We start from the raw sequence: 16,602 nt of genomic DNA on the forward strand, positions 1-16,602 counted from the left end.
GGCTGCAATCACCATCTGCAGTGATTTTGGAGCCCCAAAATTAAAGTCAGCCACTGTTTCCACTGTGTCCCCATCTATTTGCCATGAAGTGATGGGACCGGATGTCATGATCTTAGTTTTCTAAATGTTGACCTTTAAGCCAACTTTTTCACTCTCCTCTTTCACTTTCATCAAGAGGCTCTTTAGATCTTCTTCACTTTCTGCCATAAGGGTGGTGTCATCTGCATATCTGAGGTTATTGATATTTCTCCTGGCAATCTTGATTCCAGCTTATGCTTCTTCCAGCCCAGCATTTCTCATGATGTACTCTGCATATAAGTTAAATAAGCAGGGTGACAATATACAGCCTTGAGGTACTCCTTTTCCTATTTGGAACCAGTCTGTTGTTCCATGTGTTCCCTTATAGTTTCTCAATAGGAACATTGACTATAGTAGTGGCAGAGTGAGTCTCTGCCCTAAGGTTGTTTTTTTAAAACACACACAAAACCATTTTTTGAAACTTTATTTTATATTGAAATACAGCTAATTAACAATGTTGTGATAATTGAGGTGCACAGCAAAGTGACTCAGCCATACATATACTTGTGTCTGTTCTCCCCCAAGCTCCCTCGCATTCAGCCTGCACATGTTGAGCAGAATTCCCAGTGATATACAGTAGGTCCTTGTTGGTTATCCATTTTAAATACTTGAATTTAAACTGTGTACATGTCAAAAAAGCCAATTTTTAATAAAAGTTATTAACCTGGCAAATAAGCTTAATCCAATAATGTTTTGAGAGGAAAACAGTCTTCATAAAATTATACAACCATTCTCTAAAAACACAAGAATTAAATAAAGATTTTATCAGAAATAGTTATTCCAAATAACTGAATTTTCAATAAGAGAAATGATGGCATTTTATCTTACAGTCTGTGACAGTTCCTTCTTTTGTAAGAAGTACATGTGTTCTATAATCAAAACATGTCAGAAAAATCATCTTACTTAGAAAGCTTTCTCATGCTAATGTAATTTTTTAAAATCGAGAGTTAAGTTTACCAAAGCAGACTGTTTAAATTACAAAAGTACTTATCCTCTTAAAAACTGCTTCCCCTACATGGTACTGTGCTATGTTTAGTTGCTCAGTTGTGTCCAACTCTTCGCAACCCCATGGACTATAGCCTGCCAGACTCCTCTCTCTATGGGATTCTCCAGGCAAGAATACTGGAGTGGGTTGCCATGCCCTCCTCCAGGGGATCTTCCCAACACAGGAATCCAACCCGAGTCTCCCTCATTGCAGGCAAATTTTTTACCATCTGAGCCACCAGGGAAACCCCAGAATACTGGAGTGGGTAACCTATCCATTCTCCAGGATAACTTTTTGACTCAGGAATTGAACCAGGGTTTTCCTGCATTGCAGGCAGATTCTTTACCAACTGAGCTACCAGGGAAGCCCCTGCCCCTACTTGATAGGGAGATATAATAATAAAATGTAAAAGGGAGAAAAAATAAAATAATGAAAGGTACTAAGAATATAATGTCAGACAGGCAAAGCTGGTTTTTATTGAGCTGGTGACCTAAAAATCCAAATAGTTACTTTCTCCTTTCTGCAAAAGAATTCTGGTTCATGTGCTCTTTCAGGGTTGTCAAGGCCCACACTTATTCAGTCATGGACTTAACACACTGTACTCACTTTAAAGTGAGTTTTGCTGAATTTTCATGCATTATGGGTCCTGGCATTTTGTGCTCATGGGGTGCCATGTATGTTACATGTGAATGAGATGGCAAGGAATGATAAACATGTATATGGCACTGGCCCTTGTCTGCGGAGGTAAATCTTCCAAGATAATGGGGACATAATTGGTAAATGAAAAGGAAGAGAGTGAAGGAATATAGAGGACATACATATCCATACAGGGACTATTTTTGTGTGATGTTAGGAGGTGTTCTAATTTCATTCTTTTACATGTAGCTGTCCAGTTTTCCCATCACCACTTATTGAAGAAGCTGTCTTCTCCATTGTATATTCTTGTGTCTTTTGTCAAAGATAAGGTGCCCAAAGATGCATAGGTTTATATGTGGGCTTCCTACCTTGTTCCATCTGTATTTCTGTTTTTGTTCCAGTACCATACTATCTTGATGACTATAGCTTTGTGGTATAGTCTGAAATCAGGAAGGTTGATTCCTCCAGCTCCATTTTTCTTTCTTAAGGTTGCTTTGGCTATTCAGGGTCTTTTGTGTTTCCATTACAAACACTGATCAAGGTGACATAACTGAGAAGTGAAATTTTCAGGGAAACGAGAAAATAGAGTATGTGATGCCCCAAGCAAAAGGAACGAAGGAATGGAAGGGGTTGTAAGTTCCACCATTTCCCCAAACCACCCGCCACGTTGGCTTTTGTCTTAAGTGGATAATGAACCGTAGGAGAGTGAATTTCATGTGACTTGGTGGGTATAGGCAGTAGAAAAATTTTTTATCATGGTGGACATGATATCAGAGAACATGAAAGATAGAGTGTAATTGTAGAGATAAGACTTTTTCTCATGTTTCACTCTGAGATATTTCAATCGTCCAGCAATTCTGATGTATTACTAAGACCTCATTCTGGGAAATGACTCCTTCCTTAATGTCAGTGAATCAGTAGCTTTGATTTTTTTTTTTTTCCTGAATATCTGGACCCATAGCAGAGCTAAATTTCAAATGGCGCTTTGCATAGGCTGCCCTTATGATAGTCCAATTTTAGAGACATTCTTAACATTTATAAAACAGTGTTTTAGGTTAAAGATGATAGATTTAATTTCTATTGCTTAGAAAATATCAATGTCTGTTTCAAAAGACTCTGCATTATGTCTCAAAGTTAGAAACCAGAGTATCTAACTTACAAATTGCTTTACAAGGTAGTATTTTTTAATGGACACTAAAGTTAACAGTGAGTAAAGTTGGCATGATGTTATATTTTTGCAGGGCTTTTTGCTTTTTGCATTTGGGGACAGGTAGGAAAACAGAATTTCAAGGTGGACATTTTGGAATCCAGCTGCACAAAGTACAACCTAATTTCTTTGTGGAAAGACGAGATGCAGCTTATTTTGTCCCTCTGGGGCTATGTGGTGCCTCCTCTCTGTATCTCTCACCTAGTTTACTCTTCTCTTTGAACATTGGATTCCTTTATCTGTTATAGAACAAAAGCCTCTGCATCATGTCTCTTTGATGGTCCAGTTTGATCCCTGTACCACAGTATTCTCAGTCCCAGTTTTCTGGAAGAGAAAATCTGATTAGTCAACCATGGATAAGGGGTCTCTCCCTGGTTGGTCCAAGCAGTTGATGCTGAGTGTTAGGGATTCCAGTACTTTGGGCAGAGCAGATTCTCCAAGTGCAAGCGGGTGTAGGGGGAAAGGTTATTTCTTAATACATTAAAGCATGTGTGTGGTTTGAGCACTTGCATAAAAGGTGTTCATCTCTGTTCTGAGTAATAAACAGGTTTCATGGAATAGCTTAGGGCTAGGTGCTCACTCACATCACTGAGGCCTTTATCACTATCATAAACTGGCCATGAAAGTTATGGTTCATTAGTTAGGGCGATGATTTGTGTTCTGAACCCAGACGTGTTTGGCCACATGCTTTCACTCCTGTTTATCTTATGTTGTTGAATTTTCTTTATTGCAATTAGAAGACCATCTTCTCTTGGAAGGCAAGGATAAAGACCTGATCTTATTTGAAGCAAATCTTTATGGGAGATGCTAAGAATTTGATTTTTTCTCTTGCCAAAGGCCTCTCTCCACTGCCTCCTTTAAAATTCTCTATAAATAGGGCCTCAAGGTCAAAAACATAATCTGAACAATAACTATTAGCAAGGAATTATGTGGAAATAACAATTCTTACAGAGAAAATTAGAAAAACTGATTTCGTAGAAAAAGGGAGAGAGAATTTGCCTTCATAGCCCCCAAAACCTCAAACTTTATTAAAGTGTGAATATGGCACTTCTGGGCCTTTAGCCTGGATGTCTAGTTCTAGGCTACTGTGACTTTTTCTAGCTCAATTAGAAAGGTTTGAGAGTTTTTAAAAAGTGTTTCTAAATGATAGTGTTACATAAATATTCATGATTATGCAGTCCTCTGATATCTGGACCATTTAGAACTTTCTTCCATTAAATAATGACTTTTTTTTTTTTTTGCTACAGGTGCCATCCATTAGCTAGTGACCAATGACATCCATTATGCATGGCCATGAATATTTATCTAGTGCCTTATGCCCGTACCAGAGAGGACAGGGAAAGAGGAGTTACAAAGAAGCTTTTCTTCCACACCAGTTGACCAGCTCAACTGAAGAAACTAAGTGGATCCATCTTCAGGTAAGCCTTCATAAAGGTAAAAGATGCATGCTCAGTTGTGTCCAACCCTTTGAGACCCCATGGACTGAAACCCACAAGGCTCCAGTGTCCATGGGATTTCCCAGGGAAGAATACTGGAGTCGGTTGCTCTTTCCTCCTACAGGGGCTCTTTCTGACCCAGGGATCGAACCCGGGTCTCTTGCATTTCCTGCACTGGCAGGCGGGTTCTTTACCCCTGCACCACCTGCGAATCACAGGTGAAGCTTCATCCATTGATATTCTGCTGGGTGAGGGTTAGCTTAACTGTTGAGAGAAAGCACGTGACAGACTCCAATGCTCGCGGAATAATGGAGTAGTTTGCCAGAATATATTAATACATCTCTTTATCTGGAAGGCCTTAAGACAAGCTCAGTTCAAAATTTTGCTCAGTATCTGTGGGACTTAAGAGTTACTCACAGGCAGCCTTCTGAAGAATTGTCTGTTCCCGTTTTTACCAGCACTAGCTTTCCCTTCTCTCCAAAACCACCTGGTCTTACGCAGATGACACCACAGTCATCACTCAGTGAATGGATGGGAGAGAATTGGGACAGACAGTGAGTAGCCAGCCATGTGTCATTTATCTGCAGACATTACTGACATTCTACTCTATCACTCTAGACCTGGCCCCTTTCTTCACTTCCAGTAGCTTATTTCTACCATCATTTTGAGCATTTCTCTTTGGATATCCCACCATCAACTCAAACTCAATCAGTATCTACCCCAAAGCAGCTGGCCTTTCTGATTTTCTGCCCTTGTTAATGATATCATTAAGCCTCAGAACCTATGAGTCACTATGACTTTTCCCCATTTTGCGAACACTATCTACCCAATGGCCAAGTCCTCTTGAAATGTCTTTTTGATGTGCACCTTTCTCTCCATTTCAAAACTAACAACATTATTTAAAGTTTCAAAACCTCTTGCTAGGGCTTCTTCATTTCCTTGCTTTCACATCCACTCCCTTCAAACACATCAGACTAAAATGTCCAGACTCTAATTTTGTCTTACAACTGTTCCCCCTACCTTTTTTTTTTCTTTTGTCTGAACTGGGTGGTTTGTGGATTCTTAGTTCCCAGACCAGGGATGGAACCTGGGTCCCCTGCAGTGAAAGCTCAGAGTCCTAACCACTGGGATGCCATGGAATTCCTGGCTTACCACTGTGTGATGGCAGTTGAAAGCTTCTGCAGGATTTATTAGGGGGAGAGGTGGAGAGTTATGTTTGAGTTTCCATGAAGTCATCTGAAGATGCCCAGAAAGTTGTGGCTGTGTATGGTCTTCAGTAGTCACAGTTTTGAGGAACAATGTAATAGACATCTGAATCTTTCTGGCATTGTAAATTATTAGTGTTTTGTCATTCACATATCTCTACTTTAACTGTAATTAGTTTTGTGTATGGTATGAGATAGTAATCAAGTTCATTTTTTCCTATATGGATACCCGATTTTTCCATTATCATTATTATTACAAACACTGTTCTTTTTCTATCCCCCCCCAGTTCCTTCTCATAAACCAAACACCCCTATACCTGTAGCCTTTTTATACAGCTATCTATTTATTCCCTTGATCTGTTCTTTTATCCTTGCTTCAGCAACGCACTCTCTCTTTTTTTAGAAATATGTATTTATTTGTTTATTTGGCTGAGCTGGGTTTTAGCTGGGGCATGCAGGATCTTTAGTTATGGTATGAGGGACCTAATTCCCTGATCAGGATAGAACCCAGGCCTTCTGCACTGGGAGTGAGAACACACTCTCTTAAATAGCTTTATAATGAGACTTGCTGATGGCTGCTGCTAAGTCGCTTCAGTCGTGTCCGACTCTGTGTGACCCCATAGACGGCAGCCCACCAGGCTCCTCCATCCCTGGGATTCTCCAGGCAAGAACGCTGGAGTGGGTTGCCATTTCCAATTCTCCAATACATGGAACTGAAAAGTGAAAGTGAAGTCGCTCAGTCATGACTGTTAGCGATCCCGTGGACTGCAGCCTACCAGGCTCCTCCATCCATGGGATTTTCCAGGCAAGAGGACTGGAGTGGGGTGCCATTGCCTTCTTGCAGTCAGTAAAAATAAGTCCTCCTGCAATGTTCTTCTTCATCGAGGATGTTTTAACTAAGACCCCTTTGCATTTTTCCATGTAAGTTTTAGAAACAGCTTGTCAAGTTTCATTTTAAAATATCCTATTGGTATTTTGACTGAGCTTGCATTGCAGTGGGGGAACAATGATATTGTCAACATTGAGTTTTAAATGCAATGTTCTTTTCTAATAATATTGAATTTCCTTAATTTCAAACAAGAATGTTCTATAGCTTTCTGTGTAGACATTTTGAAAAATTTTTACTAGATACATCCCTTTGTATTGATATTTTTGATGTTATTATGAATGCTATCTGTCTTAAGAATTTCATTTCTAATTATTGCTAGTGTATAGAAATGCAATAAAGTTATTCTGATAGATTACCCACTGCTTCAATTACATCATCTATAAAAAGTAGATATTTTATTTGTTTATTTACAATCCCTAATCCTTTCTCTTTCCCTATTTTTTCTTTTTTCTATTGGTTAGGATGTCCAGTACAGTGTTGAACTTATGTCCAAAGTCACGGTGACGACTTTCAATATTATAACTTTGCATACAAATGTTTTCTTAGATACCTTTTATAAATGCTTTGTCAGATTCAAGAATTTTATATTCCTATTACCCCAATTTTTTTTTTTAATCATTAATGGCTGTAGGATTTTACTATATTCTTTTTCTGAGTTTTTTGAGATGATCAGCTTTTTGAGTTCTTCTTTTAATGTGGTGACTTAAATTAATTTTTAAATGTTAAACCAACTCTGCATTCCCAGAATAAAACCAATTTGATCATGATATAGTATTATTTTTTCATATACAATTTACTTTGACAATATTTGTTAAAAATTTATATATCATTATGAGAAAAATTTGCCTGGAATTTTCCTTTCTAGTTATGACTTGTCAGGTTTTATTGTCAAAGCTAGCCTAATTCCTCACATATTTGGAAGAAGTCACTGTGAAATCATTAATATCTGATGATTTTTTACCTGTTTTCTTGAAAATATTTATTACAGGTTACTAATGCATGGGTTCAATATCTGAATCACCTCTGGGTCTGTTTATGTTCCCTTTTTTCTCTTTGTTTTTAGTCACAGGTCTTGTTAGCATATCTATTAATTCTTAATTGAATTGTAGAATATATGTAATATCACTTCATAAAATTTTAAATATTTTTACTGGAAAAAAAATCACACAAATTCAGCCTTTTTCATCTCAGAATATGGTGTGATGCATTTTCTGGTTTGTTCAATGCTTTCAAAGCACAAAATGAATTCTGCTTTGGAAATACGCATGGGATTGAAGCATCAAAGATTTAGATAAACAGATGAGAATCTCAGTAAAAATTAAAACGGAATGAGTTAGTATAAAGACAGAGCATATCTATTATACATTTGAAAAGTAACATACCCATAAAATTGAAATCTGTACTAGTAAAATAAAATGATTCTCAAACTGATCCACCATGAATTTCTGAATTGGTTCTGTTACAAAAAGAATGGGGGTGAAATTAGCAAACTTTCCTTAAACTTTTAAAATCTAAATAGAACAGAAATCCACACCTTAAAAATGTATTTTTTTTCTCTACTTTATGGTGAGTCAAACAGTTCTGTTTAGGAACTAACTATGAAATGTTTCAAATAAATACAAAATTTAAAAAAACCTCTTTCATGAAAATCCTTAAGACAATAGTAAACTCAAAAGTAGTTATTTTGTCCCCCAGCGGCCCCACAGGGTTTAGTTCACTTTTATAGGACACAGTTTTTATGTTTATCGAAATGTCCAGCTATTTTCTGTTGTATTTGACACGCATTTAATTTCTGTATGTGCTGGAGAAGATGGAGGACTCTATTTCAGATCAGACAATTTGTTTTGATATCACTAATGACCTTAAATTTTAAATTGACTCTTACTTTTTGTACAGCATTCATACAATGTAATTCTAATACGCTGTACACAAGCTGAAATACAATAGGATGGCAATACAGTGTAAAAAGGGCTTGGCACTTTTTGTCATGCCTTCCATTTCCAGAATCTCCCATTATTATATTTCTTAAAAACCCATTTTGCTAAAGAAATAAAGTTGATTTACCAAGGTGTAATTAGAAATTAATTTTTTTTCCCCCAAAAACACATTATACAAGCAGATTTATTCCCTGCTTATTTGTTAGAAGTAGAAAAGGTTTCAGCTTCCATGGCTTTTTCCCTCTTCAGATTTTTTCTAAAAAATGTAAATGGAAGGTATTTGTAGAATGTAACAAAAATAAGTTTTTTAAAGTAAAACTGATTTAAAAACAAGAAAATTAGCACATTTAGTGTTAATGACAAAAAGCAGGTGTGGAACATGTAGAGTTGAGGAGAATGCATTTTTGCCCCCAGTTATATAGTAGCATTAAAATAAAGGAACGGGACTACATTTTCATATCAAATACCTAAACCAGTTGCAAATACCTAAATAATTGTTTTACAATTTGTTTTTAAATGGCAGTAATAAATTCTTTATTTGTAAAAATTCCAGCTTATAACCAGAGCCAAATCAAATGTGAACCCCCAACTGTTCCAGAATTGTAGGGTCTCTGTGGCCCACAAAAGGTAAAGAGGAAGAAAGAACACTTTTTGGGGTGGGGGGCAGTGCATGCAATACACACAGGCTGCTTAACTCACAGTAGGACAAGCAAATCATGTCCTCTGGAAAATAAAAAAAATAAGCAAAAACAAATAACCTTACATCTCCAAGGCAATTAGCCAGCATTCTTTCAGTGTTCCAAGTAAAACCAAAAAATGAAGGAAGGAGAAAGGAAAGTATTGAATCATTCCTGGTTCCCTGTAACCAGTTTATCTCTCTAGTCATAAATAGATATGGAGAGCTTTCCATGGCATTACCAGATATTAATTTTAAGAAATTTAATTTTATTCTGGTAGGCACTTATAGCTGGTTAAGCTCCTCTGTTTTTGATCTGCTGTTACTTCTAGAGATAGCCCCTTCAGGCTCTCATTCCTTCTCGACCTGGGTCATTGCTCCCTGGTGAGCTCAAAATTCCATCTTCCTGGAACCATCTAATCACTGTGTTCTTTGCTTAAAGGATTAGCCTTTAAGAAGCTGTTTTCTGCGTGGTTTCTCAGAGCCTCTCACCATGCTTTCACTGGTTAAGGGGTCAGTAAATCACTGCAGATGGTGACTGCAGCCATGAAATTAAAAGACGCTTACTCCTTGGAAGGAAAGTTAGGACCAACCTAGATAGCATATTCAAAAGCAGAGACAGTACTTTACCAACAAAGGTCCGTCTAGTCAAGGCTATGGTTTTTCCAGTGGTCATGTATGGATGTGAGAGTTGGACTGTGAAGAAAGCTGAGTGCCGAAGAATTGATGCTTTTGAACTGTGGTGTTGGAGAAGACTCTTGAGAGTCCCTTGGACTGCAAGGAGATCCAACCAGTCCATTCTGAAGGAGATCAGCCCTGGGATTTCTTTGGAAGGAATGATGCTAAAGCTGAAACTCCAGTACTTTGGCCACCTGATGCGAAGAGTTGACTCATTGGAAAAGACTCTGATGCTGGGAGGGATTGGGGGCAGGAGGAGAAGGGGACGACAGAGGATGAGATGGCTGGATGGCATTACTGACTTGATGGACGTGAGTCTGAGTGAACTCCGGGAGTTGGTGATGGACAGGGAGGCCTGGTGTGCTGCGATTCATGGGGTCGCAAAGAGTCGGACACGACTGAGCAACTGATCTGATCTGATCTGATCTGAAATGTACTGAGGGCAGGATATCTAAAGAAGGGTGGACTTCGTTTTCTGTAGGTTCCCTTTTTTCCTGGGATCTTGATCTTTCAAGTCCTGATTGCCCTGAAAAGCTCTGAACTCCAATTACTGTCTCCCTAGCCCAGTGAGAGAGAAGACTGTTGCAAGTTCTAGGTTACCACTTTCTGCTCAGTCTCCATGCTTCCATGCAGTGAATCTGAAAATAATTTGCAAAGAAAAAGAATGATTGCTTTAACTTCATAAAACTTTGAAACTTCTGCTTGCCAAAATAGTTCAAGTGAGTTATATCAGAAATTGTATCTATGGAACTTCCCTGGTGGCACAGTGGATAAGAGTCTGCCTGCCAATGCAGGGCACACGAGTTTGACTCCTGGTCTGGGAAGATTCCACGTGCTGTGTTCCACAGCTACTGAGCCCTTGAGCCCTAGAGTGTGCACACTGGAACTGCTGAGTCTGTGCTCTACAATTACTGAAGCATGTGTGCCTAGAGTGCGTGTTCCACAGTGAGAGAATCCCATGAGGCTCAATAAGAAGCTTGCTTCCTGCAACTAGAGAGCAATCCCTGCTTGCTGCAACTAGAGAAAGTCTGCTCAAAGCAACAAAGACCCAGGGTGGCCAAAAATTTAGAAATGTAAATAAATAAATAAAAATTTAAAGAAATTGTATCTGTTTTCCTAAATTTTATCCATCCTTTCTGTAGTATACAGTTGTACATGGAATGTAACAGCCCAATCAGGGACTAAATTTCCCCATCACATTTGCCACTAAGTGTGGTCAGTGAAATATAAGTGAAAGCAATGCGTGCTGATTTCTGGGCCAAGAATCATGAAAGGCCAGTGTACTTCCCCCATGCTCTCTTCCCACCTCAGCTGGAGGTAGATGATGGTAAGGCAGATGTCACAGATGCTTGGGTCTTTTTCTGACGGTAAAGTCACAGGATCCAAGCATCTAGGTCCCAAAATCACTTCACTGAAGAGCCATTATAAGTTTAGAGATCTAGTTGTTAGAATGATTTAGTCTATACTAGCTAAAATGTAAGGTTGAAGTTATAAACGGAAAATATATGTTGTCAGAATATTTAACTTGCTATAATTTGAAAAGAGCCTTGAAATTCAATTAATAAAAGAAATATTTCAATAAAGATTAGAATAGAGGCACTTATCAAAAGAAGGTATTTTTAACTTAACAATGATGTTCAAACTGACTACTGAGATTAATATCATGCATTAACAACAGGGTCTGGTATATAACCTATGAGATTAGCAAAAAAACTTTAGTGCAAGTGTCCAGTGGTTAAATGTCCAACAGAAATATGCTTGATGTTGATATACAATGTTGAATAATGACTTTATACTTTTTTTTTTTTTGGCTGCACCAGGTCTTAGTTGCATTACTTGGGCTCTTAGTTATGACATAGGGGATCTAGTTCCCTGACTAGGGATTGAACCTGGTCCCCCTGCATTGGGAGAGAGGAGTCTTAACCACTGGACAATCAAGGAAGTCCCCATGATTTTATACATTGAAGCAGAAATAACATCCTGACATTTTTTCCGAAGGAGAAAATGACTGTAAAATGATGTAGCCACTATAATGTTCATTTTATCATTAAAAAAAAATGCCAACAGAAAATAACATTAGTGAGACCAACCATATATAAATTGTGCCAGTATCATAAAATTTGATTTATAACATATTTTGAGTATTCTTTCTATGAAAAGTTATTCTTATGTAAATATATACATTTAACCTGTATGGATGTGAAAGTTGGACCATAAAGATGGCTGAGCACCAAAGAATTTATGCTTTCGAATCAGTGCTGGAGAAGACTCTTGAGAGTCCCTTGGACTGCAAAGAGATCAAACCAGTCCATCCTAAAGGAAATCAACCCTGAATATTCATTGGAAGAACTGATGCTGAAGCTGAAGCTCAAATACTCTGGCCATGTGATGTGAAGAGCCAACTCATTGGAAAAGACCCTGATGCTGGAAAAGATTGAAGGCAAGAGGAGAAGTGGGCAACAGAGGATGAGATGGTTGGATGGCATCACCAACTCAATGGACATGAGTTTGAGCAAGCTCCAGGAAATGGTAAAGGACAGGGAAGCCTGGCGTGCTGCAGTCCGTGGGGTCGCAAAGAGTCAGACATGACTGAGCAACTGAACAACAACCACCTCTGTGTGTGTGTGTGTACACGTGAGTGTGTATAGAGATAGAAAGAGAGATGTGAGAATCTGAAAGACATTTACCAAAATGTGTATGGTGATTCTCAGTTGTGATGGTGTTCCTGCTTTCATGCTTGTACATCTTTGAACTTCCAGCAACACATCATTATCACCCAAAGTCTCTAACATACATTAGAGTTCACTCTTGGTGTTGTACAGTCTGTAGGCTTGGACACATGTATGATGACATGGATCCGCCACTATACTATTGATGCTTATGGTGTACAATGTCGGTTTGGTGATCTCCGAAGAAGAAGATTTAGCTTCCGGACCAAGGACCAGGCTTGATCACTTAAGAGCTTTTGTGTAGCAGAGTTTTATTAAAGTATAAAAGGGGACAGAGAAAGCTTCTGACACAGATATCAGAAGGGGAATGGAGAGTGCCCCTCTCGCTAGTGTTAGCCAAGGAGTCATATAGTTTTTGATTTTTACAATAAATCAAAAGAAAGTCTCAAGTGTGTGAAAATTTTACCAGACCCACTCCCATAATATACATTTTAAGATATCAGGATTAGTCAGAAGGTTTTCAGGAAGGAGAAACTGTCCTCAAGCAGGATACATTGTTATTATATAATACCTAGTACAATGGCACCCCACTCCAGTACTCTTGCCTGGAAAATCCCTTGGATGGAGAAGCCTGGTAGGCTGCAGTCCATGGGGTCGCTAAGAGTCAGGCATGACTGAGTGACTTCACTTTCACTTTTCACTTTCATGCATTGGAGAAGGAAATGGAAACCCACTCCAGTATTCTTGCCTGGAGAATCCCAGGGACAGAGGAGCCTAGTGGGCTGCCATCTGTGGGGTCGCACAGAGTCAGACACTACTGAAGCGACTTAGCAGCAGCAGCAGCAGTACAGAGTTTAAACTGAGTTGTTTGTTGTGTAATCATCAGTTCTGGGTTTAAAGAAAAAACGTTTTATGTGACTAAGACTAAGGAATGTAGAGGGAAAAAAAAAAAAAAGATTTTGTCCTTTCTTCCTCCTTGAGAACCCCAGACCCCTATCTCCACTTCTAGAGCCCCAGACCCCTTTCTCCTTCTCGGGGACCCCAGACTTCTTATCAATCTGCCTAGGAATTAACTCACTATCATACAGTTTTACTGCCTGAAGAAGCTTATGCTTTTTAAAGTGAGAATTCTTTGATTAAAGCCACAATCTCCTTCTCTCAAAACAATGGACCTGGAAAATGGACTTACATGGACATTAACTTTTCAGGTAATGTCAGGAATTTCAGGCTGCCTGAGAACCTCTTCGGCTCAGAGAATTGCATTTAAACCCAAAATAGTAGTCCCTTCTAGAGTCTTCCCAAGGGCAAACTAAGCAAGTTATCTTATGTACCAGTGATCTTCCTGGGTGTCTTTCAGAACATTTTAGATGCCAAAGAGGAAATATTTCTGCATTGCAATTTCTGTGTAATGTTTTCTCATAATGATAAATTATCCTTTAAAAATTATTATCATATCAAATAGATAAAAAGTAGTTTGCCTGGGTAAGAAAAATAACACAGAAACTTTCCTTTCTCCTACTAAAAGCTCTTCATCTATCATGTAGCTTTCAAGCATAGTGACCTTTCTTCTATTGATGTTTCTGGCAGAAATCTTGGAAACCTCAGTCTAACTGTAAGTATTCCCAGCAATAGATAAATCATTATTAGGAAGTGAAATGGACACTTTGAGAGTTGGATATGTCTGCCCATTACCTGTTTAAAAGTTTTGGAGGATGTTAATTTTAATATGATCCCAGCATATATTGGTGGCTTATTTTTGTTTTCATTAATCTCCTCTGTCAAAATTACGATTATAATTCGTTTACAAATGTGTGTCTTCTGGCGACCCTGTCTCCTGAATGCCATCCTCCTCTTTCACCATATTTTCCTTCACTTTCTTACTCAGATCCCACTGTAGTTGGCTCACCTTTTTAAATGCCATGCTCCTGTCATGCCCTGGGTCTCCACCTGCATATGTTGTTTATGGAACAACATGTGTTTAGAGTGTTCTTTCTGTTCTTTTACCTCTGCTAAGTTCATGCCGTCTGTAGTAAGCAAAATGTCATTCGTTAAAAATGATAGTATCCTCACTTCCAGGCTTCCCTGGTAGAGAATCTACCTGATGATGTAGGAGATGCGGATTAGATCCCTGGGTCAGGAAAACCTTCTGGAGAAGGAAATGGCAACCCACTCCAGTGTTTTTGCCTTGGAGAATCCCAATGACAGAGGAGCCTGGTGGGCTACAATCCATGGAGCTGCAAGAGTCTGACATGACTTAGCAACTAAAGGACAACATTCTTAACCTCCAGAATTCGTGTGTGTGTGTGTGTGTGTGCGTATGTGCGTGCACTCGTGTGCACTTAGGGATATAAGTGCAGATAGAATACAGTTGCTGATCAACTGACCTTAATCAGCCTGGATTATCCACATGGGCCCAGTGTCATCTGAAGGATCCTTAAGAGTGGACGAAGGAGGAGAAAGATGAGAGTCAGAGGACAATGAGACCCTAAAGAAAGGCACATGCATAGAGATACAGTGTTTTTGGTATTGACTACAGAGGAAGGGAGCCATGAGTCAAGGATGAGCGCAGACTCTGGGAGCTGAGAAGGGCGAGGACGCAGATTATCTTAGAGCCTCCAGGGAAGAGTAGAGTTCTGCTAATGCTTTGATTTTTATCTCGTGAGATCCATGTGGGAATTCTATCCTAAGGAACTGTACTACAATAAAACATTATGTGATAGTTTCTACTGAACACCAACAGGAATCAGTCATAGTTTACTCTCCCACTTCCCTCCCCATCTCAACCCCCTAGGTTGCTACTGAGCCCCTGTTTGAGTTCCCTGAGTCATACAGCAAATTCCCATTTGCTATCTGTTTTACATATGATAATGTATGTTTCCATGTTGCTCTCTCCATACTTCCCACCCTCTCCTTCCTCCCCACCACAGTCATGTTTATAAGTCTGTTCCTCCAGATAGTCAAGTTTCCCTCTTAGACACTGCATTAGCACAGCACTTATTCATTTTGACACCCTAAAGCTTGTAAAATAGCCATAACTAAAATGTATTGTTTTACAAACTTATGGTTGCCATGGGGGAAAGAATGGGGAGAAGGGATAGTTAGGGAGTTTGGGATGGCCATGTACACACTGCTGTATTTTAACTGGATAACCAACAAGGACCTGCTGTATAGCACAGGGAACCCTGTTCAGTGTTAGTGGCAGCCTGGATGGGAGGGGAGTTTGGAGGAGAATGGATCCGTGTATACGTATGACTGAGTCCCTTCACTGTACACCTGAAACTGTCACAACATTGTTAATCAGCTATACTCCAATATAAAATAAAAAAAATGTATTGTTTGTCTGTGTGTATATATATATAGTCATTGTCCCCTGCTGGTGTGTGAACTCCAGGATATGGTCCTTGTCTTTCTCGTGCTTGCCACAGAGTAGGTGTCATATGAGTGTGTGTTCCAGGATTGACTCTCCCCTTTTCTTCCCTAAGTGTGCACACATGCAAAGGAAATCAGATAAGTTCCCCTGACAAACTCATGGGACAAGGAGAGCCATCTTGCATTTAGTAACCCATTTAATTCATATGGTATTTCTTTTGTCTAGGACATCAGTTCAAAAAGTGTGGTCCCCAGACCCAGCAGCTCCAGTGTCGTCTTGGAACTGTTGCGTTAGGCTCGATCCCTGCAATGGGTGTCCAGATGGTGCCATGTACTAAAATTTGAGAACGAAGGATCCAGGCCCTGCTCACAGAATTTCTGACTTAGGAGGTCTCCAGTGGGGCCTCAGAACTTTCCCACCAAATTCTTAGGAGATTCTGGTGCTGCCAGGGCTGGGACCTCAGTGTGAGAGTAACTGACCTAGCCTACAGGTAGGCCAGGGAATTTCTGTTAGTGGAATTTGATCAGAAGAGATCTGACAACTTAGTCTTTATCCACCTACTGTTCTGTGGTCTGTGTGCCATCCTTAGCCAGAGATTGTCACTGTCTTTAGATCAAGATAATGGGATCCCTTATAAAGTCCGGCCTAGGTCTCTATTAGAGTGATTGACAATTAGATTGAACAATCCAATTGAAATCCAATCTAAACATATCTTTTCAGTTTACATAGTTAAAATTGCTTGATTTTTCTAAAGTCACAATAGTCCTTTCAAAGACGAATGAATAGTGACTGTAAACCAGTTTTCTTGGCTCTAAAACTTACTGCGTAATGATTTT

This window comes from Bos taurus, chromosome 4 (assembly GCF_002263795.3).
Source record: "Bos taurus isolate L1 Dominette 01449 registration number 42190680 breed Hereford chromosome 4, ARS-UCD2.0, whole genome shotgun sequence".
Classification (NCBI taxonomy): domain Eukaryota; kingdom Metazoa; phylum Chordata; class Mammalia; order Artiodactyla; family Bovidae; genus Bos; species Bos taurus.